Raw genomic sequence first — 27927 nt, 5'->3', positions numbered from 1 at the left:
AAGCGCCAGCCCCCAACTGGATTAATGGGCCGCTCTCAGGGTGATTACACCACACACTCAGGTATACACACAGCGGCCCTCCATGTGAAGTGGATTTCTTCCTCTTGTTTTGAAAGGATTAGCTTCCCCTCCACCCCCCCCACCAACAAACACCAAAAGTAGGGATGAGCCCACGTCGGCTGGTTCAGACCGTCTCAACCTTGACAAAGTGAGTGTGGTTTGACTTGGAAGCAAATGAGGGAGGTATGAGGAGAAAGTGAAATATGGAACATATATCATCTCTAATGTGGTGATATATTATACAGCAGTATTTTGTAATGGCATGTATTCATAGTGTCAATGGCTCTGTTAAAGTGACAGGCGTTATCCTGCTAAATTATGGCTCTAATCATGATCCCTGCCATCAGTAAAGCTTCACTCTAATATCACTAATGGCCAATATGGTAATTGTAGCACATTAAAGAGCCCACATGATGTCTTTCAGAAAATTTATGACAATGTTTTGGTTTATGGCTTTACACACATTCTTGTCCAACTTTAGTCATTTCCATAATTGTGCTTGACACAGTCAGGCTTAATGTGATGCATTAGAGAATGGCACAAACAGATACTGTGTATCTATTAAAAAGCTTAACTGCTTGTTTCTAGATGTGCCAGTGCTGCTGTAAGCTCGGCGATCACACATAAAAGCTGGATCAGGTGAATAATTTATGATTCTCATCCCTCTCTATGAAAGCATAACACACTCTGAGTCTGATCTGAAAAAGAAGAAGAAGAAGAAGAAGAAAAAAGTGCTCCATCACTGCAGTAAATTGTAAGCCAGGCCCAAATTGTGCATTAGTGGAATTTGAATTTTGAGTTGCGTAACTTGCTGGTGTCTCTGCAGTAACTGTACACACTCATCCGCTGGTGTTTCCCGGCTCAGGAAGAGGCCAGCCAAGTTGTCTTACACATGACAGCTTCAGTCTGCTGTGGGATGGCTGAATAATTCAAAGTTCTTACGCAGGACCATCTGGCAGCCCAAAGCAGGCGCACAAGACACCAGCCTTCCTCAAATAGCTTTTTGTAAAGCTAGCGTTGGATGAACCAGCAGGACCCCAGCGCAGGCAGATTGAGCTGCTTACCAGCACACTGGAATGTGCTGTGTCAGACTGATGGCTTATTTGAGAGGATAGAGGCAATCAGAGAGGGAGCTCAAATATTGTTGATATGACATAAAGTCCATTTCCACTCGGCTCTTGGGTTGTACATCAACGGAAATGTCAAGTCTCTGTTAGCCACTTATGTTTGGTCAAGAGTTTGCAGACTCTCAGCAACAAAGATGTCATTTTGACTCCGACTGTTTGACAGGACGCAAACCACCAGAAGTAGTCTTAGTTTTGTGCCTTTTCTGAATTTCTACTGAAATACATAGAAATTCCCATGTGACTACACAACAATTTATTTGTGCAATTTTGTGCTGCTGAATCCATCATTCTTGCCCTCCAACTCCCTATCATATCTCATCTGATCTGAAAGAGGTAAAAGACAAAACAGAAACCAGTGAAAAAAAATCTGCATAGAGTTACATATGTGAATATAAGCTTACACATGCATGTATACTATAGTGTATGTTGCTGCACAAACATCAAAATAGTATATGCATCACACATATATGCATACATATCCAGGAAACACATTTGAATGTGCAGCTACAAGCATCTGCAAACACAAGAAGATCCAAAAAGTTGATGAAATCTAAGTTACTCGAGAGTCGTGATGTAAGGCAATGCAGCTATAAAGTGCCTAAACCAATGCAATCTGCAGGATTTTAAATATTGTGTTCTGAAAGACAGAAATGGAAACTGCTGTACTCCAAGGAGCTTCAACAAACAGCAAGTACACTTTGCTTTTAGGTTATTAAGATAGTTAGAACTGAAGAAGTCTCATGGAGAGAGAAAAAGCATCTTCAAGAACTTAAAAGTCTAAAAATCTAAATGCTGCTGCCAGGCTTTTTTTTTTTTTTTTTTTTTTTTACAAAAGTAGAGAAGTGACTATATTACTCCAAGCCTTCCCTCCATTTATTGGTTTTAATCGGGTTTTAGTATATAATTTAAGATCTTACTGCGTGATTTTATAGCCTTAAATGTTCAGGTTGTATCTACTCTCAGATGTACATCGCTTTGGATAAAAGCGTCTGCTCAGTGAAATTGTAGAATTGTACATTGCTGGATGTATCTCCCTATGAGCCTTACAAGTCTCAGTCAAGATCTTCACAGTTGCTGAACTACTTACCTGGAGATCTCAGGGAGGCAAACTCTTAAGACTCACTTTAATCACTCAGTTTTAACACATCAGCTGTTGTTACTGTTTGATTTATTTTATCTTGTGATATTTTCTCTTTTACATCTCATTTGCTTAATGATACCTGTTTGCTTTGTGAAGCACATCATAACTTTGTTTTTGTAAGGTCCTGAATAGATAACCTTTATATTAATAAAGCTGCATGAACCAGTACTTCAACATAAAGCTACGCTCATATGAATGCATTGAATTTCAAACCAAAAATAAAGAAAAAAGCAAACACAGAGAATTATAACCCAACTCTGTAGCTGCTCTTAGATCCACTTAGCAGTTTAGTGGCTTTCAGCTCATTATTTTAGTTTTATTTTCCGCAACTTTAATATTAATTCTTTTGTGTTTTATTGTGCTTTTTTCTTTGTCTGTTTTGTATGCCTAATGCTCTCATTAACCAGCCACGACTAAAGATAAATACTAATGTTGCTCTGTGCCTGCTGCATGTGTAATTAGCTAACACGTTATGAATACTACTTTGTTTATGCTCGAGTGGTTTAACTTCTTTGCTTGCTGCAGAGGTGTACAAATATTTCTACACCTCTGTCTCAGTGTCTGTACGCTGTGACATCAGTGATGGTTACGGTTGCTGGCAGAACAGAGCAAAGCCCTGCACAGTGAACAGCAGCTTTTCAGTCTCAGATGAGGTTAATCTCTATGGGCTAGGTCTCTGTATTTTGAAAAGCAGAAAGGATAGAAAAATTCCTGCCTCACCATTTTTTTAGGCTTTGTTGAAATCCTTACTTTTTAATTTCCCTTAAGAATTGCGGTATGATTTTAAACTCTTCAGGTCTCCCAAAGTGATTCAAAACCAGGACGGAATTTTTTAGCAATGGAACCAGTCAATGCACAAATACTCCAGAAGATTTCTAGTCTAAATATATATAAAACATAAAAACATATGCACACACATGACTGCAATTTTGTAACACAGTCAATTTACATTTCACTGCCCATACAGTATGGGCATGTCACAAAATAAAACTCAACAGAATATCAAATTTAAAAAAATAACTAAATTAAATTAAATTTAAATGTAAATTAATATTGTGTATTATTATAAAATAAAATAGTATAAAATAAGGAATGCTTGAAAAATCATGTCTTTCACAGTCTTGTGGAGCAATCGCTTTGCATTTCACTGCACATAAGGTTTGGCCATGTGACACATTAAAACTCAATAGAATATGAAACAAAAATGTAATTTAACCCTCGTGTCGTCCTTATCAAAAAAATGTTGTTGCCTTGTCTGGAAAAAGTCCAATTTTTTTTCCCGAAATTTATAAAAATTTGCAAAATCTTCAGGAAGAAAATTCCTGAAAAGTTTCCCTCAAAAGTTTTATTTTTTTTAAATAAAAAAATACCCAAATTTGACAGTGAAATTCACTGGATTTTGGTTGTTTTTTCTGAATGTTCTTAAACATTTTTTGATTTGTTTTTTCCACCAAAAAATGCTCAAAAAATTTCCTATAACAATTCAGAAAATGTGGAAGTTTTCACTGTGAAAATATATATTTTTTTCCACATTTTCAAAAATTTAAAACGGCGCGAGCTCTGGCGTGATTTCGGAACGTGATTTGCGTTCTAGCGTCCTGAGATTTGGATACAGACCACAACAAAGAGCAATCGCCAGGTAATGTGGAGGTGTTCGTTCACTTCTCATCTGTAGTATGTTGTGGGACACTCATTGAGACTATCTGAGCCGGTCAGTGTGGGGCAAAAGCACGTTAGGGCGGACTTTGACGTGCGGGGGGGGGGGGGGGGGGGGGGCAGCTGCCCCATACTCTTCGCTAGCCAAGCTGCTAGCTGAGCTGCTAAGCTGCCTGCCTGGCTAAATACTGGAGCTATGTCGAAAATTCATTTCTCCATCACTCATGTGTATGAAATTACATATGGAAACAGACCCCAGGTTGACAGAAACCGAAGTTCCCCTTTAATAACTTACAAAAGAATATGAAAAAGATCAACTGGCCAGAAAAAACGAAAGACTGGATCAATTTGTCATTTTCTTTTAATGCTGGAATTATTTTTCATCAGCAATCTTTTTAAGTAAAAAATGGATAGATGGATGGGTAATAATAATGATAATAATAATAATAATAATAATAACTGACTTAACTGTTTAAACTGAGCTACTGAGTGAAATCATCTCATGCTGTCAAAATCCCTGGTGCACTTTCAGAAACTTTTTCATCTTCTCACAGTGAGCATCTTTGCGCATCCGCCCTCCCTCGTCCTCCCTCTCTCCTCCTCCTCTCCTCTTCCTCCCCCCCCCCCCCCCCCCCCCCCCCCCCCCCCCCCTCCTCCAAGAACACGCCCCGGCTCTCTCCCCCGTGCGGCTCCCACCAGTCAGGCAGCAGAAACCATAGCGAGCTCCACGCGTCTCCCGCCGCGGGGAGGAGGAGGAGGAGGAAAGCGCTCCGGTATGTGTGGACTTTAGAAAAAAAAAAAAACAGCCTCGTACCCGCTTCCTGTTTACCTCCGCGGGAAGCTGCACCGGTGAACCGGCAGAGGAGGAGGAGGTGACACTTTAGAGATCGCGGCAGGACGCGCGGCTTCTTTCTGCAGCGGCTCCTCTCTTTACGCACCTGAGCGACGCGCGCTGAAGCCAAGCATCCCGAGATTTTGGAGCTCCACTTCCACTCCCACACCTGCCGCTAATTGTTCCGCAGATCAGCCGAACCTGCGAGCCTCTGAGGGGGATGTGGAGAGGCTGTGTGACCTCCGCTGCAGCCGGGCTGGTCCTCCTGAGCACCCAGCTGGAAGGGTAGATCCGGAGGAGGATGCTGAACAGGTAAACAGAAGCTTCTCTCTTTTTCTTGCAGAGTTCTCTCAGGTTCCTTCAACGTCTTTATACTGCTGATAATGTGACTTTGCCATGATCTTATTTCACTTTGTGATTTGCCAAAGTCAGGGTGACATTCCTGCAGAGACTCAGCTGTGTATGATTTCATGATTTGGATGAAACACTCCTTTAAATGCTTTCACTCCAGTGCAACAAACTTGACTTTGCCTCTTGCAGATTTGCTTCCCTTCTGCAATAAACATGATATATTTTTCAACAAATGCATGCATGATCAGCCCATTCTGAACCACTGTTAATCAGCTTTCCATGAACTTCCCTCCAAATCCATTGTTTAATTCTGATTCCCATTTTGGCACTTTGTCAGTCCTGACATTTACTCTGTCACAGTCTGAGGAGGCATCAAGGTTGCGTCCAACATTTCCTCAACTTGTGTTTGCGTCGGCGCCCTATCAGTCTTGTCTCTGGCCATTTATTATTGTCTCGGGCGACAGGTGCTATTTTCAGTGCTGCTGCTTGTCATCATTACTCTGCATTAACTCTCTAATAGGGTTTTTGTTAGTAGTTAAGTGCCTAAAGCTCTGTGGCAGGCTGCGAGAATGAAGATGAAAGGGAGTACAGGCGTAATGAGCAATATTAGGTGATGTTGCTTTGGTTTAAATACCAACAGGATGATGCTGCTGATTATGGAAGCCCCTCAGCGTACCAGCTTCTCCCGATTTCTGTAAAGTGTACATCACATTTCAGGCTTCAACATTCTGTTTATCGCTTGCACCGTTGGACCCAACAGCTCTGGAAACGCTCTGAATGAAAAGAGTCGACGGGGAATAAAGACTCGGATGTAAGAAGGGAACAGCAGCTTCTGTTGGTGCCGCTTGCTTAAGCATGCAGCTGTTTTGTGATCTGACTGTCCTCAAGAGAAAAAGACAGATTTGTTTGTTTGATCAAACACTTATGCTAACATCGTCCTCATGAGCGACCTCTTGTGGTCATGTAAATAATGATATCTCAGTCGCGATGGTGCTAGAAGAGTGTTTTCTGTGCTACAGAACCCAACAGATACAGTTGGAGATGGGTGGACGTGGTTTTCACTTCATATCAGAAAGCAGACAAAATATTGCGAATGCTGAGTTTAATCATTGCTTTGCAGGCAAGAAACTATGAGCTTGGTAAAGACTAGGGGCTTTCCAGTGCTTGGCTTAATCTAAATATAGATGTTAATTTACAGTCCTAGTGATCTACCGCAACATCGCCATTGCCTGCTGCTGCAAAACTATAATCTAAACCTTCAAAAATTTAAGCAAATGTCTTCACCTTTGCTGCAACACAATGCAAACGCAGCAAGGTCAAATGGAGTCCAGTCCTTTGATCCTTTAGACCTTTTGAGTTGAAAATGTTGTTTCTGGCAAAATTCCAACTGTATTTTTATGCAGTTAGTGAAATGTTGATCACACTCTTTGCACATGATACTAAGGCACTATCAATCAGAACTGACCAAATTACACCAACAGTTTCTGATTTCAGATTTTTAGGGTTTTTTTAGCCAGTTTTGCTTTAGTGGCAGATCAGGAAATGGTCATATGCTTCTTTTTGAAATAGTTTTGTACTGCTGACCAGAGTCACAGTCAGGATTTTAGAAATATCAAGCTCCTGAGATGAGGTGAACATTCCTGTACCCCAAAACAAAATATTGTAAGACAGACAGATAAAGAGAGGTCAGTTATTTTGCTTTTTATACTGTTTCTAAGACTTAGTAGTTCTTTTGAAGAATCTTAGTGACCACTTTGTTTAAACAAAGAGGTTCTTTGTGCTTTATACCGAACTTGTTTGAGTAAAAATGAACTCTATCCTGTTTCCCGGTTTGTTTGCTTGTTCTGGTGATGATCGAATCCTGGTGCAGAGCAAACAACTAGACTGAGATTGTTTCGAGAAAATGCAACAAAACTAATGTTGGTCTGCTGTTCAGGAGGTGATGAGTCATGTGATAAGTCATGCAAATAAAAATCATTGGTTGGCAAGTGATTGCACAGATTTTTTCTTGATCTAATAAGTCAGGAGCAAAGGTTGTTTTTTGTGTGTGTATCCTTTGTGTACATGGGTCAAAAGTGACCCAAATCCAATGGAAAATGTGAATCTCCTGACCCACCAAAGGGTTCCGTAAATTGAAAAGACTGAGATATCCAACAGTGATCATCCAAGAATATCTCTGGTTTTGTGTCCGCTTGGTTTGTAGCCAATAGCATTGATCTACTAATAACACCTAGAATCAGTGATTTCTTCAGCTGTGATGAAGCGCTGATGATGTAATAGCGATTTCACGAAAAAGACACGTATTTCACTATAAAATTGATAACAAAACTGAAAACATCTTGCTACTTGAAGAGTATGTTACTAAAGGTGCAGAAAGTACTACAGCTGTCATATGGAGGCTACTGGAGTCATGCAAGTCATGGAGATTTAGATTTTTCTGGGTTGTCATCTATGTTTTTGGGGGGCACAATAGTGTTTGAAAGAACAGTCATGTCTTTTTTAGGACTTGAAATCTCCATCTTGAGTTTTCTTCACTGAAGAGTTGATGCTGAAATACAATCAGTTGTTTTTTTCTTGTTGCGTTATTAAAATTATTATCAAGAACAGCAAAATTTCAGTGATGTTGGTGTCAACTTCAAACTTTTTGGACCCAACATGAACTGAAATAGTTTTTCTCTGTGTTTTCATGTAAAATGGCCCTGTAAAGTAAAGAGTTAACGTTACATTTTCAGTAATGAAGGTCTAAAATCTGAGACACCTTCCACTAGACAAATTCCCCTGAAAAAAACACTGAGGTTGTGATCTCAGTGTCCCCAGCTGGCACTGAGAAACTCTTCTTAGGTTGAGTGACTTTTGCAATCTGTATTTACTTCCAGTTTCACCTCAACCTGCAGCCAACTTCAGCATCACCTCGGAATGACACCCATGCATCACGCTCTTTGAGTATGGATCTCATCAGGGGGATAACAGTAGATGTCTTCCCGAAGGTCTAATTTGAGCTATCAGAGGTCATGATGGCACACAACTAGCAGCAGCCCGGACAGCATATTGCCCCATTCATCTTAATGACTCCTGTGGGCAGGGCGGCAGCGGACGTTGAGGAAGGGCTTTGAAAACCGTCTCCGGTGACCTTCTGAGAGTAACAAATGGAGCGCCTCGTGGCTGGCAGACGATCCAACTGAGCTCGGCCCACCAGGTTGCCAACTCCAGTAAAACTGTGAAAAGGAAAGAGAGCAGGAGAGAGTGAGTCTATCAGTCTGATTTTACAGCAGCCTCTCCAGTGCATCAGTCCGGCCTCTTATTACATTTCGCTCACGTTCGTCTTTGCAGAAGCGCTAATTGAATGCATCCAATATTCAGGCAAAGACCCTCCTACTGTACCAAGTTGACCTTGGTTACCGGTTCCTGATAACTTTATTGAGCAAGACACTTGAGTGGAAGTGAGGCCTCGCGGCATGCTGTGTCATCACTCCACACTCATAGTGGTCAACCTATGTCCAATTTACAAAGATGTGTTTGGGTCGCTGCAACGTGGATTAATTTCTGGCTTAGCAAGCAATTATGGAAGCAGGAGGAGGCAGAGAGGGGAGAAGGAGGAGTAGGGCAACTACGGGATTGAAATCTGAGGATGGTGCAGAAATTTGTCAGCCCTCTGCACTGACACCCTTATCCAAGTCATCTTCTCGCAGATGGTGATATATGACTAAGGTGACCGTAATCATTATTCACAGACTGGTGTTCTCTTTTTCCCCTGGCATCCTTTCCTCCTGAGTCTGATCAAGTGTGTTCTATTATCCCGCAGTAATGATTTGTGGAGGTCTGTGCTACTGTAGCATCTGAAGGACGGCGTGTTGTGGAGCCTTCCAAAACAATATCATAACCCACGTCCATTAGCCATATGGGTTCCATTCCCCAGATTTGCTTGATGCAATTTCCACGTCCTCCCACTGCGCAGCCACGGTGTAAGACTGGGATTCATTTAATTAGATGTTTTTTTTCTTCCTCTGACTTTCACACCCTTCCCCAAAGGGTGGTTAGCATTCTATATCGGTCCTGTAATTAGAGTAACAGTTGCTACTGGGGAGTATTTATATGATTGCTTGGTGCAACCATTGATTAATCGGCAATCAGTCCATCAGTGTTACGCTTTTTTTTCCTTAACATGAGTTCAAAATGGTATAGTATCCAATTTACAAGGATAAAATATAGTGAAGAGCAACAAATGTCACATTTTGGATGCTGTGGGTTTAAAATTGGTTTAAATAATTGATGATCAATGTTGTTAGTTGTTTTTTTTTTATGACCAACTAATTGCTTAATGAGCAGCAAATAGTAGTTTGACATCAAAAATTTCACTGCAGGAGTTGCTTTCCGATAATGAAAATGTTAAAATAAACAGCAATTATTTCATGGGCACTTAAAAAACTATAATTTCCATTAAAAGACAACAAGCACAGTAAAGTAGTTGAGGCAAATGGAGATATGACCCAAGTACCCCAGACCACCAAAAATCCCAGAGTTACTGAAATTTAATTGATTATTGGTAATTTAATTAAATCTGCAAGACATATAGCACCCAGTTATAACATTTACTAAGGCTGAACCTGCTTTTGTAGCTAATTGTGTGGTGCTGTTTTCAGTGGAACCCTACAGTATGTTTACATGGTCATTCTTGGTAAATTATGTTGCCTTTCTTTAAATTGCCACAATATTGGCCCAAAAGTAAATTTTTTGACAAGACTCCCCAAACAGGTTAACCTGGCTGTAATTCTATGTCATCAAACCCCTTACTCTATTGTTGTTTTTAAATTTTTTTGTGGTAATCTCCTCCCCCATATTAACTGAATTCCATAACTTTGAATCTTAAAAACTAGAACGTCATAGTCATCTATGTCAAATGCTTTCAGAATTTCAGAATAAACCTTCTTCTATGTTTTCATTACATGTTATTCAATGCAGAAAAGAGAGATACTGATGTTTAGTGTTGCAATTTACTGTAATAAATTTAAAAAAATAAACCAATTTCTGTTGGAAAACAAGCCGATATAGTGACAGACAGTAGTTTGTCTATACGAAGGATTGCACCATATTTGATGTTTTATTTTTGCTTTTGTGTGGAAGAATGAAATGCGATAACTCTCTGCAGCGCTTGCATTTTAAAACCTTTTGATAGAAACTGCGCTGGTGTTGTGCATGGATCCATATTTATTACTGCTGCTGTTTTTGCTGTGTAATTGACTTCTGAACACATAAATAATGACAGCAGTTATGGCCTCCCTTCACAGTCTCCCTCCCTCCTTCTCTGACTGTCCATCCTCACCTCCTCTCTACAACCCAACAAAGAGCAATAAGTTTGAAACATGGAGCAAACAAAGCCGTAGTCCAGGTGGAGGAAATGTCTGGAAATAACACATTATCTCCCATCTAGCCGTGAAGATTGTTTATGGGCCCGTGCTGCTCAGTGGATCGAGGGTGAGGGGTTAAATTCCCAGAGGCGTCGCTCATGCTTAAACACTCAGGGTTTCATAAGCTGCTTTGTTTAGTTATCGCTGTTGCATCAGCTGAGGCTGGACAGATTTTGAAAGTGATAAAGCCAGATTTTTGCTAGTTTACTGAACGCCTCTCCGAGAAACTTTCAACAAAAACTGCAACTAGAAGGAATAGTTTAAGCGTGCAAGTATAACCAATCGACCGCCAACAGAGTGTACAAGATCTGTGAAAAGATGACCACAATACTGAGAAGGACATTTAATGTTCAGTCAAGGTTCAGTTGGTAGTTTTTCCAGGACTTTTGAATTCAGCATGGTCTGTGTTTGCAGAATGTTCATTTTGTTACCGAAATATAACTTCTTCAAACTAAACTGTACATCTTCAGTAAACACGCAAACCAGTGCGGCATGATTAGTCTAATATTAATTACAGTCATGGTTTTAGCTTACCTCAACTAAATGAACACGGTCAATTCTGACATTAACCCTTTACACTTCAGTGTGTCGTAGGTGTACCGCCAGCGGTACACCTACTAATTTGCATAGGAATTTCAAGAATGTCCGACGGCTGCAAACCCGATTATACAAACACTATACGCCGATGGAAAGCTTAGATTCTCATGAATCCGCCGGTATAAACCACTTTCAGATGTGATTACCACAGCAGGTGAGAAAAACACATTTGTCCGACAAAAACAAATATTCATCCATCCGTTCTCTATACACGGCTTCAACACACACAGCACGACTCACATTTCCGGGTTCATTATTACACACAGAAAAAAAGATTCCACAAAAAACGGCCATAATCCAACCTTGGACATCCAGACAACACAAGCCAGTAAACTATTTTGTCCAAAACATGTCCTGAAGTCGGTATAAAATCCACAAATCGGTCGTTTTCAAGGAAATGCACCTCGCGATGTGCGTCCAATATTCCCTGTATTTTTCGTCATTTTTTTAAATTTAAAAATAGAATATTAGCGATTTTTTTTTGTACTGAAAACGGCTGGAATTGACTGAAGCTTAAAGGGTTAAAATGTGCTACACTCATAGAAAACAGCCTGGTTTCAGCTTGAGTAGGCCTCATTTCACCATTTTCAAACAGTTTTTGGTCACTCATCTGTCTAAGGTTCTGCACTGTAACCGACTGGGGAGACTAGAGGCTTCTCTGTGCACAGCTACCTCACTAGCTACTGTAGCCTGCATTTGAAGCCTTTAAGGAAAATTGGTAAATTGTAGTTTCTGTTGATGAGCCACATTCTGCAAGTGAGATGCTGAGTACATTTTGCCTGTGAAAATGTACTCATTTAGGTTTTATTTAAGTTAAGATTTATACATTAGCAGGAATAAAGCACAACACAGAGGTGATAGTCTACTCTGTTGTTTAATTGTGGAAGTGCAATAAAAATATTTTGCACATAAAATCAACGAATAATTGAGATAAATAATCTCAGTATCAATCAAAATAAGCACGATAATCATTTGTAAAATTAACATTAATGTGAAATATAGATAATACAGCCACGACAGATGCAAAATGTCATATGAAGCTTATAAAAGTGTCAGAGAATAAACATGCCTATATATAATAAACATCGGCTAAAAAAAGAAACTGCTAAAACAGGCTTCAACTGATGACATTAAGGTCTTTCTTTTGTGTTATGCTGCTCTTCATATATAGCTATTTTCTTGTATTTGGGACTCCATCAGTTTTTATGTCAACAGATGAAGCATTAATTGAGAAACTTCTTTGAACAAAACCTATTTTTTGGTATTTCTTTGCTGCTGTTTTGTTGTTTCATGGCTCGACATGTTCATTCTAATTACGGAAGATTTCAGGCAGTGCAGCAGTGCAGCCAACTCGTGTTTTTAACAGTTTTTGGACAGCAATGGAGCTCAAAGGACTATCAGACTTTGGAAATGCACACAATAGGGGGAGCAGTAGATCTTATAGTGAGATCAGTTGATTGTTACTTTGGGTCTTTTCACGAGAATTGCTGACGATAATAAAAATAAAGAATAACACTGTCCTTTTAAGCACAGCGCGCACAGCCTACTGCGTGTAGCAGGCGACTTATATGTCCAGAGACCCATTACCGTTACTGCTTTTGTGCTGGCCCCAGGTTTTCTGAGTGTCATTTAATTTGTGGAAGGAATATACAGTGTGTGAGCACTATAGGAACTAAAACACCAGCTACTAAAAACCACACACGCTTGAAAAAAGCACAATAATGATGGCTGTGTTGTTTCACAGAGCTGCTGTGTGCACATTTAAACTCCAAGGATTCATTTGTTACGGTCAGCGGATGGTTAGGTGGATTTATTTTTTCTATGAATTAAAGGAAATGAATCAGAAATAGTATGTCAGAAGAAAACAATACGGTAAATTAGGTTGCCTTTACTTTGCTAATACGTCCACAGTCTTGCTATTTCCCCAGTAATAGTGCAGAACCAGCCTTTGTTGACATTTTAGCTACTTTAGAGATGCTCAAAGCGTATGTTCAATCAAATGAGAACACAAAACACACTCAAGTTTTGACAGTATGTTCACAAGCTGTGTCGCAAATGCACCACCATACATTCGCTGGTGCATTCAGGTACAGTATTGAGTGTAGGTCACCCACATTTTGCCTGCAGTCAAACCCCGCAACAACACAGTCACTGTGGGTCCATGCGTGAAATGGAAGAAAATAGACTTAATGTGCAAAAATATGGAAATGAGGATGAGGGGAAAGCAAAACAAAAAAGTTGCTGGATATAAAAGCAGCACAGTTCACTGAAAATGACTAAATCGAGTTGATGGATGCTAATTCCTTTTATCTCCACAGGTAACCCTATTCATGTGTGGTCACTCTTCTCTTTGCCAGTGTTAAAAGTAATAATTAGTGAGTCGCTGCATTAATGCAAGTTGGTTCACCGTGTTTTAATTCAAAACCAATCTAATGCCTTTTCACAAGCATGGTTATTCATCCAGGTTGTATTTACATATAGTGGTAGTGGACATCTTTTGTTACCTGGAGCGTTTTGGCCATTTGTAATCCACCTTTGCATGCTGTGATTGAGTAGAACTGTGAGCTAAAATCAACCAAGAAGCAGCATTACCGAGCTGGAATCAGTGTATGGTGACAGGTTTCATTCTGGATGTCTGTTCACTCTGTGCTCAGTGTTGCGTCACGTCCAGCGGATTGGAGCTAACATGCCTGAACTTCATTGTGTTTTGAAGTATTTCATCACCATTATGGGGATGACTCACATTTCATATCTTGCATTTTGTGCCGGTACGCCTGTCATATGCACCATACGCTTCTATATAGATGTCAAAAAGGGAACTGTAGACAAAAACCCTGCTGTCTGTGCAAGCTTTTTCATCCAGCCCACTGTGTTGACAAAAAAGCTGATGTCTATCAGCTCCGGCTGTCTGCAGACTGAGAGGCGGAGGCACCATTTTTTTTTTTTTGCTCTTAACTTTGGTTTCTGTTGCATCATGGCTCAATACTTTCTCTCTCAGCGTCAGTCCTGCTTCTCCTGCTGCTGAAATGCAGCCATAAAAGAGACTTACCACTCAAGCTTTATTGACATGCAAGGACATAAGGCCGCCGCACTAAATGCAAAAAATCATCCATAATTATATTTCTAGCAGCGAGCTCATTTACCCCAAGTCATTTCAGCAGAGCAATGGCATCTGTAAACTAAATGAGAGGCAGGTTCATCATGTTTTGCAGGAAGTGCTTTCCCTTGGGGCAACTCAGAAATGATGGAAAAAAAACCCAGAATGGTTCTTAATTTTTTTCCTTTAGTCCATTCTTGTCCATGTGCTGAGAAGTGATTGATTCCACATGCTGCTTTCTGAAATTAATGTATCGTACAAATGACAGAAAAGCGACTTTTTGCTGAGAGAAAGCAGGTTTGACTTCAAATGTGGGTTATTTATGGATTGTCTGAGAAGATTTGTCCCAGCAGAGCACCCGTACATCTGAAGCTTGGATTGGCCATGCGTTGTTTTTTGTCTGGCGGCCCGTCAGTGCTTTTGTCTGCACGTAGAACCAAAGATCGGGGCGTGATGCTTAATTCTCTGCAGCTATCTGCTGCTATCAATTAGAGCTTTTTTATGGGGAGGTGCTGTCAGAGTTACCATGGCAACCCATGTCGTTGGCAGTGCATTGCATCCCCTGCAGGGCTGTGGATGGAGCGCTAGCAAGTATCACTGCACAGAACGTTTTAAAGATTCAAAATCTTCTCCGCCTGGGGACAGAAGCAAAAAAGCATGAACTACTTGGTGGTGTTGGCAGACTCTTCGTGGATTTCTTCTCAGTGTCTCGGCTTTTGTGTGACTCGCCGAATGTTAATGGTAGCTTTGACAAGGAAGTTGCAAAAGTGTCTAGCAGGCAGAAGCGGTAATATACTGGAAGCAAGCCCAGAGTTCTACAGCATATATTTATGAATTACCTGCTCCCACACTTTTACAAGCTGCTTTAGGATTCTGTCAAATGAAAACGTCTGAGTTAACAACTAGCTGTTCTTCTATAACACCCTTTATGACCAGTCATGCTTTGATTTCTCAGAATGTTTGGATTTACCGCTGAGTTTTACCAGTGTTAAAATGAAATGTCAAGGGGTGTTGACTGTGGGGATTCAGAGGCAGAACTGCCATTGGAGATGCAGAGGTCATGTCTTCTGTATTTAGACAAAGAAATTAAATTTGTGTTAGGAACTTGGAGTGAGTTTATGTTTCACAAAATGGTTCCTGTGTCTTTGGTCTGTATTGTATATCATATATTTAAGTTTAACTGCCTTCAAGCTAATGAAACGCAGATTTAGGTTTCAGTATTATCCCAATATTTTCAGGATTTTGCTCCTTACATTCTGGAGAGGGCTTTGAAACAGCATTTAGTTGCTTCCTCTCAGAATATTTGTACATAAGGAGATGCTTAACACTTGATCTGATATGAAATGATTCATTTACAGGAGGGCAAAATCCCTTTCAAAAGGATTCAGCTGTGATGAAAAAATATTTTTAGCCTAAATTTAATAGGATTGGATGTTGTTGAAGAATTCAAATGGATTAATATTGAGTCTTTATAATTTGAAAAAAAGAGAGATAGGATCAGCTTGTATTTACCTAAAAATACTAATTCTGATACCCCAGAAAACTGTTTACAGCCACACAAATGGAAATGCCCAACGAGGGTGAAATTCTTATTGAAATGCTACTCAGTGGTCTTTGTGTTCCTCATCTCTGGGTCAGCGTCATCGATCTATGTTCAGTATTTTTTCAAAGTGCTATGTAGGCACTTGTCATAAATCAGTACATTGCCTTAGTTATTGTCGAGAGTGTATTTTTGAAGCACCCTCAGCTGCTAATGTTGCTTGTTTTTGTGTGACAATAAATGTTTCAGTTGCATCAACACTCATAGATTTGTCATATTTCCACAACTCTAAAATCTGAACTGTGTGCAGTGTACCTGACTCTTAGCAGGTTGGTCTGTGCATGTCTCTGCATTGATAGATAAAATGCAGCATCTGACCTAGGAAAAACTCAGAATTTCACTTTTTTCAAACTAATTTTTGGTCACACACCTGTCTGAGTGGAGACTAGAGGCTTCTCTGTGCACAGCTTCCTGCAGCATCCCATGTGAGGTATTGAAGGAACACTGGTAAATTGCAAATACAAAAATGAAGATAAAATGTCTTACTGCTTATAATATAGCCCAATATGAGCTACATTTTCCAGATTTTTATTTTTTAGGAGAAGCAACACGTTAAATGTATATTTTCGCCTGATTATAGTTATTTACACAATGTGATAGGAAATTATCTCTGTGGGAAATGACAGAGATGCAATGCTTAATGTATTGTTCGGGGTGACAAATTTGGGTCCACCTAAATTAAATGTTCCTGTTTGACAATGTGCATTTGCTCAGTGTCAATAAAAGATAAAAAGTCTGCGAGGGGTATTTGAAAGTAAAAAGTCCTGTTTGTTCACGTCCATACTGTCAAATCAATGTAGCCATATGTCTTAATATTCTATTGGTGCTTTTATGTGTATTGGTTAAATCATTTAGGCCTTTCTATGGGGAAATAAAACACAATGCAAAAATGTATAAATAAGGTAATATTCTTTTTAGTGTATGATCAAATTGTTCAGGTGGGAATACTTCTGTCACTTTCCCAGTAATTTCTGAAATCTGGCTTTTAAACTGTTAATGGTTGATATCAAATCCTGACTCTTTGACTTAATATTGTTAAATCTTATAGTTTTCAGACTTCCACATGATATAAACTGACTATTTCTCCAACAGAAATACACTCTGGCAGTTTGTTATGTTTACATTTTCAAACAGAAAGCAAACTTCCCAAAAAATATAATGAAATGCATTCCACAAAAATATAAATGCAACATCCAACTTTAAAAAAAAAATTCTATTCATTGTTGTTAACATGAGGGAATAAGTATTTGTTGTTCAGACAGATGGCATCTCTGTACCACAGTGGACATCATGAAATAGCAAAACACTCACCATTCTGGGTACAATAATTGGCAGACCGAGAGTCGGAGCCATAGAACAGGAATCATACGTCAGTAAAGAGTTACTGAGGTTGTTGATGCTGCTTGTGGAATATTGTGTCGTTATTCCGGACGGGCTTGGTGAAGTTGACGGACATTTTTGGTGGACAGGATCACATTGTCAGTCCACAGCATTGTCTGTATTACTATGCTGTCTAAAATCAGATTATATTATATTAGATTCAACTTTATTGTCATTGCACTTAGGAGTGGACATTCAAGTGTCTGGCTACAGTCTTATCTAACATTCCAGCATCCATCATTCCAGCAGCCTCTCTCTCTTGTCATTTGTGGCATCGTGACATTTGAATGAAGCTGCACTTTAAGGCATCCTTTTATAGCCACTGGAGTGTCTGTGTAGTGATCACACTATATGATAATTGTCCCTGAAAGCCACACCTACACTAGAGTGTGGAGTAACTCAATGGATTTGACGTCAATTGAACAACCGTGAAACATTTCAACGTTCGATTTAAAAAAAAAAAAAAAAAAAATCTTTACAGTAAGTCTGCATGCTGTGTTTATATTTCTGGTCAGTGTTTTACTTATTTTTGGATGGCTGATCTTCTGGCTATGGTTCTGTCAGGTATCAGCAGATAAAGAGTGGTCAGCCAGCCTGCAAGAGGAAGGAAGCATTTAAAGTGTTTGGCTGCCTGTCTGTGGACGGTGATGCTGATGAGCAGTAACCTGACCCGTCTTTGTGAGTGAGAAAAACACCACCAGCCTCCTTCTATCTTCGCTGTGAGTTATGGCTCTCCTTTATCTGATGGAGCACTTAGTCTCCAGCCCAGCCTTGTTTTCAAGTATTCTTTTCACTTACGCCCGATCGATCGCTGTTGCCAAGTGTTAATGATGAGTCATACTATTAAATGTGATGACCTGCGGCCATATTCTATTACCTTGCTTTCTTGCACAGGCAGACTCCTGTAATTAAAGTTCAAGTAGATGCAGTTGGAAGAAGCAGGTTGGAGCCAAAACTCAATTATAAATAGCCTTCACACGCGTGCCACTGAAGAAGAAATGTTCAGCGCAGTTTAAAAGTTTTAATGCTTTATTGGTTTCTGTCGCCTGGGGAGATGAATGTTTTCTTTAAACTGATGGTGAGATAAAATACTGCTGTACAAGTGGCAGCATAATCATTTATAGAAATTAACAGCCGGCACCAGCCTCCTTAATTCACGCTGTTTTCATTTTTCTATGGAGTCTGTTGGGAATGTGCAATGAAAGATCTAATGTGCAGGTCTTTGGTCAGAGCGAGGGGATTTTATGCTCATTAATAAAGTAATGTGACCAAGCAGGATATGGCAGTGTTGCGTAATGGGAAAAAAAAAAAAAAAAAGGCCAGAAAAGCCCTGTGCACTTAGCGGCTTGTTCCGAAACTGTCAAAAGTGTAGAAATAATATGACGGAGTAGATAACCGATCTTTTTCGACTTTTATCAGCTTAATGTCAAAGGTCAGTGAATCCCGTCAGATTGGCTGCCACGGGGGATAATAAAACCACAGGATGGAGCCGTTTCTGCCGCTCTTATGACGGCTGTCTCAGATAGTGCCCGAGTGACTTTCATTTAATGCCAAGCTAAATTATTCATGCGACAAGAGCGAATCAAACGCTTTCAGTAGAATTAGTGATGTCTGGCTGTTATCAGCGACGGCGCGTCTTTTGATCAAAATGGTCGATACTCCCCCTGACAACCTGCACGTGTTGTAAGGGTCACCTAATTATGGCTGCACAGAAAACATTAGAAAGAGAGACGACACATGGCAGAGTGTCAAACTCGACAAGTCAGATTAGAGAGATACAAGTCCTTCATGTCACTTTAAACCTGTCTTTCACTTTGGTCCATTTAAATGAATGTTGTTTATTTGACAGTGACAGTAGAGTGATGAAATTGAAATGTCTTTTGGCAGCCTTGGCTCCTCATGGTTGTCACTTTAACCCTGAGTTCACGACACGCTTTCAGTAATGGTGAAGACCAATGTGGGTTTTACTTTCACACTAATAATGTTGCCAAAATGCGTGTTTTCCCAATGCACAGTCATTGGAAACATGAGACCACAAAGCAGATACACAGCAAAATGAATAATAGGCCAGTAAGAACAAGAAAATCTAGAAGATACAGTATAATATTTATAATACTGCGTGTAAAGCTAACGTGCAGATGGGCTGAAAGCCTGCTGAGACATAGCAGATGCTGTTCCATGTATGCACCATTGAGCAAGTTTTGTGGGAATTCAGTGTGGAATCCAGTTCTTCTTAAAGTGCCCATAATCTAACAGTGTGTCCCTTACATTCTTTTTTGTGTTTTTCTTACATCGAGATTTTAGGGTTCTTTGTTTTCTTTCGAGCTCATAGGTCTGGTTTCAGAAGTGGAACAATTAAATCTGTTCATTTCTTTGGAATGCTTTGTTGCTTACGCTTTGATTGATGATCAGCTGCAGTGTCAAATTAGAATAATCGCTTATAAATGTAATGAATTCATGCTTAGTTTTGCTTGTGTGAGGTGTTCTGAGCTCTGAGTAGTTTCTGGAGGCATTCAGCTGTCCAAAACTACCATTAATCAGAATTGTGCTGCATGTGGCCTTATGGGTGAAACCCTGAGTCAAGAAAGTTCAACGAGCACTTAACACTGTTGAGAAACTTTATACTGCTTGTGAATGCCCAGTGATGATTAAAGAGGTGATAAAGATTTTTATGAGTTTTTATATTTTCCAATCTCAGGATTTTGGAAGCTGAACAGGAGGGGTACAAAACGGCTATGTTACGATAGGAAAAAAAGACATGTTTTGTTCATAGCAAACCAGCCCATGCAGATAAAATCACCTGCTTTCAATTTGGGTAAATCTGACAATAGAACACCTTATTTCACACTTCATTTTTGGTGCCTGAGCTGCTGTGCAGTAACAGTAACTGAGTGCACAGCCGCCAGCTAGCGTCTACTAGCCTGCATGTGAGACGCTTAGGAAACACTGATAAATTGTGTCTGTTGATGAACAGACAGCAAGTGAGGTGATTTGGCTACAGTTTAATTTCATTTTGCCTCTAGGAGACGCACTGATGTCAGATGAGGAAGAACCTTATGTTGAGTCCTGTTTTGATACAATTTTTTTTTAAATTCAGTGGCATGTCTACTAAAATATGAATGTTTAATGTTACTTCACAAGCTCTAAAAGATGCAAAAACATGTATTCTTTCTCAGCATGTACTGAATTTTAACTGTGGTAATGGATGGAGCCTCTTACTGTATAATATTGTATCTATTTTGACCCAAGGAGGTGGTCACTTGGACTACGAGCAGATTAGTGTTGGCTTGCATTGTGGGTGTTTAGGTAGCAACGGGCACCATGACAGAGACTTCTATGACACTTAATGTGCTTCAATCAGAACTGCTGTACTTATTGTAAAGTGTCCCATTACAACTTGTGGTTTCTGTTTTTGAAACTGAACTGAAACATACTGCTTAGATTGGTGCAGAAACGTATTAAAATCAGCTGCAAACCTGATCCATGGTATTAGCAAAGGATATCCCTACTTCTTAGGTCTTGTACAGTGCCTACCCAGTAAATATCCATCCAATCATTAGGTATACCTCCTATACCCTGCAGATGTTTGCAAGGGGCTGGAGTCTGTTGCACTGACATCGAGCGAAAGTTGGGTTAAACCCTGCACAAGACATCAGACACTTCTGCAAGCTCACACCTACGACCAATTTAAAATCACCAGTTGACCCGCCGTGTATATCTTTAGACTATGAGAGGAAGCCAGAGCACCTGGAAAAGCCCACACAGGCAGAGGAATAAAAATGCAAACTCCACATAGCAAAGCCGGAGCCGACCAGCATATTTTTTGCTGTGTTGCAACAATGCTAACCATCACCCCCTGCTATAAATTAAAAAAAACTACACTCAATGTCTATTTCTAACAGAAGTGTTTTTCTGCCCTAAAAGCTTTCGCTAGTTTAATTTTTATGAGGTTCAGTATCACTGAGCCATTACACTGTCATCCGCAACTGTTTTCCAGCTGTGAGCACCATGAAAAATGCAATCAAAAAACGGGCTATTTTAGTGGCCGCACGCTGGTATTTCATCCACACAGTATGAAAATCTACCTGCAGTAAACAACACGTGGTCGGATAAAAGTCATAGGGTAGAAATGGGGATATGGGAAGAAGGTTCTGAAAGGTTGAATGCATAACTGGTTCAGTAATGACTTGTTGTAGTATTATCTTACTGTCTAAAAGAAGTGTTGAAATTTAAAGTAACGATAGTACAGATTTCTGCTCTTATTGATTTGCTTATGTAGATGGAGTTAAAAGAGGAATGTAAATCAAATTTGAACTCAATCAGTTCTTTGGAAAAGCAAACTGTAATGCAACAACACATTTCTTATTATGATATTGTAGGATGATGTGAAAATTATCTTAAAAACATATAGTTTTAGTCACATTTAGTGTCTAAAAAGGAATAAATGGACTATTAACATTTAATTTCAGTGTCTGTAAGGGTGCTACTGCAACATTAATGATATGGTTTTAATCCTGCATATTTTCTGGTAACATATTCTTTTGTTCTTGGTTGAACACGTTTAGCCTCCGCATTAACCACAAACCGTATTTTACATACCTTTGATGCACCGATTGTGAAGTAAAGTAATATTTCATGAGCCAGCACTGACTTTCCCTTTGCTGCAGATTCAATTCCAGCCTCCTAGTCTTTTTCCAAAAGAGAGAAGCAATCCTCACAGGTTTATTGCAGTCTCAGGTCAGTCCTCCAACTCGGTATTCAGGTCAGCTTTTAAATGCTCAAAGGGATTTAATAAAGGACGTGTCAAAGGCCATAAAGGCTGTAAAACTGGAAATATTCTGCAGTCAAAATAGGAAAATCCTATTAATATTTAATGTGTTCTGCTGTGGCAGAGCTGGGTGGAGACAGTTTTCCCCCCTTTTTTCTCAATTAGCTGTGTCATCTGCAATCATGAAGCAGATCTACCTGCTTGATAGCAGATTTTAGAAGCCCCAATGCTGTGAGGATCGGTCTCGGTTTTCATGGATGTTAAGCAGATAAAGGACAGTGCGTCAGGAGAATTTAGTTTCATGTTTAGCAATGCAGCATCGTGCTACCTCGCTGAATGAGGACATAGTGGGTGTAGAATAAAGAGGGAAACGCATCAGCATATAGTCTTCAGATAAAATCACAAAGGAATGAGTTACTAAGAGTGAGTTCTGTGAGGATTGATGCAGATTTCCTGTGATTTCAAGCCTTAATTTTTCACCAGAAATACTTTTAAAAATTCATGCAAATCAAAGTAACTTCTGTGGAGTTCTGCAGGTGATCACGTGATCAATTTAAGAGCTGCTTTTAAAAGTTACCTCTGTACACTTTGCTGCAGGCACTTTTGCAGGAGAACTCTTTTTGCTCATAATTTAAATCCTCAGCTGTAATTCACAGAACTTTGACGCAAGCAGTGCATTTTTTTTTTTCAAATTAGCATTGCCTCTTCTCCTGAGTGCTCTTTGGAAAAAAGTCAACAAATAATCCTCTTTTCAAAATTACAGCCAACTCCAGCTGGATTCCACTTTTCTGAAATATGGAAAATCCACCGCCAAAAAAGCACAATAATGTCTTTAGCTGTCAGTTTGCACTATAACAAGCTGTCACTCTCTACCATAACTCCATAAAAGCCTCAGTAGCGGGGGAAAAAAAGATTCAACATTATACAACCTGTTAGAATTCAGAATAGACAAACAGGTGGGAAATGTTTCGGTGTCCCCTTAGGACAAGGCTTCCTCCTCAGAATCACATACAATACATCAAGAGTTTTTGTCACTGGATAGAATGAGGTGGAAATGTGTTTCAAGTCAGGGTACAGAGCATCCTCTGGGATGTAACCTAGATGTTTTTATCTGCACAGATTTGCTGCCATGCCTGGCATATCTCTGACTTAGTACTGCTGCTCTCTTGACCTTGGGGAGAACAGAGGAAAGAAGGATGTATATTAGAAAGGAATGTAGAAAGTAACCTCTGAGCTGGTTTGGTTCAGGTTGTATGTGCTCACACATGTGGGAGGACTTGTACACCTGGAGATGGTCTGCCTGCTCCCGGGGCAGCTGCAGTCGTGTGCTAGATTGTCGAAAATCTCTGAGGCTGCAATTACAAGCGCTGAAGGAAACACAGCCAGGCCAGCGGTCTCACTTTTCAGCGCCGTTCTGCTGAGTCTCCCCTTTCACTTTCACCTGCACAAAGTACAGCAATGAGCCATTTCCTCGGTTTTGCTCCTTCGGCACACTTCTCGCACTTCATCACCTTGCTTTAATTTACAACTAAGACATATTAATACACATAAAATAGATTAAGATCATTATTCATGTGCTAGAATTGGAGTCTCTCGCATAAAACAATTGACCCTTGTGAGTCACAGTGTGCAAAACAGAAGTTAGAAGTTGCAGAAATGCACATCCTGACTGTTATAGTCTTAAGTATGAGAACATTTAAAACGCTTGATCCTGCATTTCTCAACTTGCAGCTAACTAACATTGTCATCAAACCGCTGCTGCTCACAAAACGCTAAAATAGCCCCAAAATGTGTCGTCACCAAACCAAAAACACCCAGATTAGATCACCAGGGTCATTGTTTTCAGCTTGTATCTCAAGAGCAGTAGAAATGGTGTACAAACCATCAACATAGAATGGAATAGAGTTTCTTGCCATTTGCACAGGTACATTGGAATTCCTGTACGTGACTCTGAGTCAAAAAAATATGCAAATATTAGCATAAATAGTGAAAAAAGACAACAATCACTGAAATACTTGTGTAAAAAGGTACTTATTGTACATTGGAAGAGTATTGCCCATTTGTCCATTAAAGTTTATGTTATGTTGCAATATTAACATCAACCAAACAGAAACACAAACCATTTTCTTAATCTTATATGACTTGAAATCTATCCATTATCAATACACCACTTAACCTTCTTTAGTGTCGTGGGGAGGCTGGAGTGTATCCTAGCTGACTTAGGGTGAAGGCAGGAGACACCTGGACAGGTCGCCAGTCTATCACACCTACAGATAATTTAAAATCATCAATTAACCGCAGCATGTTTTTCGATTGTGGGAGGAAGCTGGAGTACCTTGTGAAAACCCACGCATGCACAGAAGAATGATTAGATTCCATGGAAGGCGAAAGTCACTGCGTAGCCCTGAGTAGTTGAAATACGAAGACATCTTGTTTTGTCCTTTTAACATTTTTCATCATCTGTATTGAGAGTTGCATGTTTTTACTTTTGCAAACCCATCATGCACATACATGCAATTCTCTCTAAATCAGCTGATGTAAAATGCAAGACGTGTGAGCTGGCAGTAAGTCTACTCTGATCTGAATGCTGGCAGCACAGGCATACTACGCGTAACTAAAGTAACAGCCAACAAAATTATGAAATTAAAAAGCTATGTCGTCTAAACACTGCCTACAGTTCAGTCAAAAAGTAGCAGAATTTTTCTTTTATGTTGTTGGTCACTTCATTGTGTCACGACTGTTTTTCTTTTCTGTCTTTTTTTTTTGCAGCACCTGGTTGATGTAAATTATTTATTACTGGTGATTTTTTTCAAAGAGACATGCAGAAAAAAAGTGATTTTGATGAATTACTAAGCTTTTAGGCTTAGATGTGGTTATGTTTTCTGACCTAGTATGTTCAATGTTCATCAGAAAGCTGAAAATTTGACATTTCTTTATGTTTTAGCTTCTGTGACTGTTTTTTTTTTATGATTAATAGCCAAAAACCCCCAAAACAAACTCATAATGTGCATTGCTGCTGCACCTACATCTAATGTCTGCTGCGAACAGTCGATTTTAGCTCCTGTCTTTTGTCTCCTGAAAAGCCCAGTGTATTCTGATTAGTCAGCTACACCGACAAAGTGAGCCGGTGTTGGTTACTTACCGTAATCCCAGATGCCTAAGTGTAGGGATTTACTGTAAGCAGAAGCAGTTGTAGCGAGGAAATAATGGTGGATGGTGAGGAAGGTGTTCATTGGTCTGTGCCATGCTAACGTAGCCACTAGGCAGGTGTTACACAAATGTGTTACATGATGACATAAACAGGTAACAGAAGAAAAGCCACTTTCTGTGGGAGAGAATATTGGACTGAAGTGTGGACTTGGAGTCCAATTTGTACATTTGCAGACCTTTTACATGTCCAACAAAAGCTAAAAAAAATAAAATAAAAAAAGTTTAATATGGGCTCTTTAATGAGAGATTTGTTTTAGTTTTTTTTTAATAAGTGGAAAAAACCGTCCCTAAAACATGTTTTCACCTTTGCAGAGAAATGGCAAATGTATCCATTTAAAATAATATTAATAATGATAATAATGTATAATAACTTATTTATATTGCAAAAAAAGTGCTTTGACAGATGTATACACAGCAACAATCAAGCAAGTCATCAGGCATAAAGAGACAAGGCAGAGCAGTCAAATGAAGTAAATAGAAAAAAATGCTAATAATAAATCAATAATTACCTAGATTAGGTCGCATATCAAACAAAGAAACTAGGCAGTTTCAAAATAGAAAAATATGATCGACGATTAAATGTCAGAAATTGAAAACTTAAAGATTAAAAAGCAACATCACACAAAAGAACGAGGCAGCTATAATTAAAATAAAGCAAGAGCTAAGTTTGGGCCTGGTAGGACTGACAGTACCTTTGCAAGGTGGAAAGAAAGAGGCATGACAGCCATGTGTACGCTCATAGAGGGGAGGTCCTTTAAGACCTTTGAAAGACTGAAACAAGAGTTTGGTCTGGAGAACAAAGACAGGTTCAGATATTTTCAGTTGAGAGAGTTTTTTGAGAAAGATACTAAAAGAGGGATCCTTCAGTGGGATAATATTGTGCTGAAAGTGTTTACAGACGCATACAAACATACCCCCACAAAATTTGTATCCAAACTATATAATGGCCTACAGAACCACATGTGGAATGATACACTTTATATTAAATCAAAATAGGAAAAGGAAATGAATGTTGTTCTGTCAAAGGATGACTGCCAAACAATCTGCATGACCCAACAGACCACTACTAGTTCAAAGGGATGGAGGCAATTTGGCTGGAAAAATGTAATAAGATTTTTTATCACACCGCATATTAATTCTAAACAAAGTGACATACAACACCACTGTTGGAGGAAGTGTGGAAATATGTTTGCCAGTCATTCACATATTTTCGGGCCATGTATTAAAATTCAAACATTTTGGGAAGGAGTTACCCAGATTCTGGAAAAGATTTTTATGACAACTATAGAGCTCCGGGAGATGACGTCACACAATCCCGGCATGCAACAGTCGAAATCAAAACACCGCCATATTGGCAGGAAGGCGCGCTGTTTAAACTACTGACACCAGCTAACTCCTAAACGTTCTTCAGCGTCGACATCAGAGAGTTCCACCATATGGTGGACAGTTGTTGCGCCCCGGGATGCCAGAACAGCCGAGGACAAGCAAAGGGGAGAGCATTTTATCGGATTCCCAAAGATCCTGAAAGACGACAGAGGTGGATCACTGCCATAAAACGCGCAAGAAGCGAGCAGAAGAAAACGGAGCGGTGGGAACCCACAGGCAACGGATTCCGCTTATGTAGCGACCACTTTGTATCAGGTACAGAATCCGTTTCCTAAGCTTTATATCTGATCGCGTAATTTCTCTTACCCCTCAAGGCTTTTATACGCTGTTCCGTTTCAGTTGCGCTTCAGTGTCCCGCCCGCGGTACACTTTGAGATCTGCATAAGCAATTTGCTAAATGTCTGAAACGCGATTATACAAACACTATACGCCGATGGAAAGCTTAGATTCTCATGAATCCGCCGGTGTAAACCACTTTCAGATGCGATTACCACAGCGGGTAATATAAACACATTTGTCCAACAAACAACGAATATCCATCCATCCGTTCTCTATACACGTCTTCAACGCACACAGCGCGACTCACATTTCCGGGTTCATTATTACACACAGATGAAAATATTCCACAAAAAACGGCCATAATCCGACCTTGGACATCCAGACGACACAAGCCTGTAAAATATTTTTTCCAAAACATGTCTTGAAGTCGGCATATTATCCACGAATAGGTCGTTTTCGAGGAAATGCACCTCGCGATGCGTCCAACATTCCCTGTATTTCTCGTCATATTTTTATTTACAAATAGAATATTATCGATTTTTTTGTACTGATAATGGCTGGAATTGACTGCAGCTTAAAGGGTTAAGAGATTCACCGGAGTACGATGAAGGAAAATTTATCAGGTAATTGTAGATGTCAGGGTACCGCAGGTCCAGTAAAAGGTCCGCTCCGACCGTCTCAAGATTCTTAAATAAGATACCGGGGGCATGATATGGATCGGATAATGTTTAGTTTGTCCGGTTGGTTTGTATATTTTATAATATCGTCTGATTTAAAATGAAAAGTAAAATCAGACGGCGTAAATTTTCTACCAGCGCCATTCATTTTGAAGCGGAGCTTCCTGCCAACATGGCGGCGTAAACAAATGGAGTCACGTGACGTCCGGAGCTCTATACCCAGGGACCCTCGGGTGATATACCTGGGCCTACTCCCAGGAAATTGTATTCATAAAAAGGACATATATCTCTTCAAAATAATGATTCTTGCATGCAAGAAGACTATTATGAGAAACTGGATGAGAACCGACCCTCCAGGAAC

At 39.8% G+C, this 27927-nt stretch overlaps 1 protein-coding gene across 1 annotated transcript in view; it reads left to right on the top strand.

Annotated features, from left to right (window-relative positions):
• Nucleotides 1–4663: 4663 nt before the first annotated feature.
• LOC110970970 (heparan sulfate glucosamine 3-O-sulfotransferase 5) overlaps nucleotides 4664–27927 on the top strand; it is a 121466-nt gene continuing 98202 nt past the window's right edge. The window contains exon 1 of the mRNA XM_051960713.1: nucleotides 4664–5128. The gene's annotated coding sequence lies outside the window, so the exon portion shown is untranslated. The remainder of the gene's footprint in view (nucleotides 5129–27927) is intronic.

This window comes from Acanthochromis polyacanthus, chromosome 16, assembly GCF_021347895.1.
Source record: "Acanthochromis polyacanthus isolate Apoly-LR-REF ecotype Palm Island chromosome 16, KAUST_Apoly_ChrSc, whole genome shotgun sequence".
Lineage (NCBI taxonomy): Eukaryota > Metazoa > Chordata > Actinopteri > Pomacentridae > Acanthochromis > Acanthochromis polyacanthus.
This window is presented reverse-complemented; position numbering and strand designations above follow the sequence as displayed.